Raw genomic sequence first — 1,603 nt, 5'->3', positions numbered from 1 at the left:
GATAGTTAGAGGGTTGGGAATGGTCACCCTTCTTTGGGACTGGCTGAATGAGAGCAAACTTCCAGCAAGAAGGAAAGGTACAAGTTGACAGACAAAAGTGAAAGAGTTTGCCTAGGCAGGGAGTAAGCACAGAAGCACAGTTCTTGAGAACAACAGGAGGGACTCCATCAGGCCCATATGCCTTATTAGTACTGAGGCCAGTGATGGCAGAAAATACATCAGCTGAGGAAATTTTAATGTCAGCCATGAGGAAGTCAGAGGGGGGAAGTGATGGAGGATATACATATATTATACTAGTGAACCTGTGGGTGGCGATTATGTGGGTGATAGTATTTTTATGGAGGAGTCATGTTGACGGTAATGGTGGTGATGTTGATGGTGATGTGATGGCCGTAATGGCAGTCATGATGGTGACGTTTTTATGATGCTCATTGTGGTGATGTAGATGATGAGGATGATGGGAAAGAAGTGGGTTGAGTTATCAGCTACTGAATCGAGGCTACATATATTAATCAGAAGGACAGTGACGAAAATGAGGAAGAGATAGTTAAGAAAAAGAACCCTGAGGTACACCACTATTGATAGTTTAGGAAGAAAGTTAACCGTCTACAGTAGCACTTACGGAAAGACCATAAAGGAAACTTGGGATAGGGCACAGAAAGAAAGATATAAACCGTTGGATGGCAGACTGAAAATTAAAGATTTGTGGCAGACTTTGTCGAGGGCCTTAGACTTGTTTAGTGCAAATGCAGACTTGACAAAAAAAATATATACATATATACAGGAAGATCATAAGTAAGTCTGAAATGAATGCAAGAAGACCGCCAGTCCCTGACGGAGAACATTCTGGTGACCAGGAAGAATGTTACGAGAGGAAATGTGCCTCAAGGTCTTCCCGTTTAGGATAGACAGCTGGCAGCAAGAATAAAAGAGGTCATCGTACTTATGGGGCAATTCCTTCAGACCGATTACGTGTTACCTTTTATATTCGTGCAGCTACCAGACTATTATATTACTTAGAAGATCCCCTGTCAAGAAAGAGATAAACGAACCTACTTATGACTCCTCGGATTCAAAATGGCTCTCTAACAGTAAGCTGAATAAATAGTTTTCATACAGAAAGAATTAATCTGAAAAGGCGTTTTCAGGAAGAAACGACGACAACGGAGAGGTATAGAGATCAAGTGAAGAAGGAAAAGGAAACAGTGCGAAAAGAGAACGAGGATCAGGAAAGGTTATTGACTGACTGGAATGTTGTTGGCCCAGTGTGTGTGAGGGGAATTTCTCTCTCTCTCTCTCTCTCGGGGGGGGGGGGCGCGGTAGCACAGTGGTAGCGCGCTGGACTTGTGATCGGGGGATTGCAAGTTCGAGCCTTGCCCGGGCTGCCGTGCCGGGAGGGGTAGCTCCCTCCTGTAACCCTAGCGGGGCTATATAGTCCAATACAGGGCTTAGCTCGGGGGAACTCCATTTCTCCCATTTTTTTCTCTCTCTCGGGTAATGAATTTTCGTATCGTCTGAAGACCAGTCAAAAGCTGCTAAACGCAACCTCTGTCTTAACCCATTTGTCCCCAGTGTCCACGGTGTAGGACGGAAGTAGACATTT

At 44.6% G+C, this 1,603-nt stretch overlaps 1 non-coding gene across 1 annotated transcript; it reads left to right on the top strand.

Moving 5' to 3' along the window:
* Positions 1 to 1,313: 1,313 nt before the first annotated feature.
* On the top strand, positions 1,314 to 1,385 carry TRNAT-UGU (transfer RNA threonine (anticodon UGU)). The gene has a single exon. It is a non-coding gene; the product is annotated as a tRNA-Thr (tRNA).
* The last annotated feature ends 218 nt before the right edge of the window (positions 1,386 to 1,603 follow it).

This window comes from Coenobita brevimanus, chromosome 112, assembly GCF_032717465.1.
Source record: "Coenobita brevimanus isolate Jiangsu-jjx chromosome 112, ASM3271746v2, whole genome shotgun sequence".
In the NCBI taxonomy this organism is placed as follows: Eukaryota; Metazoa; Arthropoda; class Malacostraca; order Decapoda; family Coenobitidae; genus Coenobita; species Coenobita brevimanus.
Note: the sequence above shows the minus strand (reverse complement) of the source record. Positions and strands in the feature narration are given on the sequence as shown.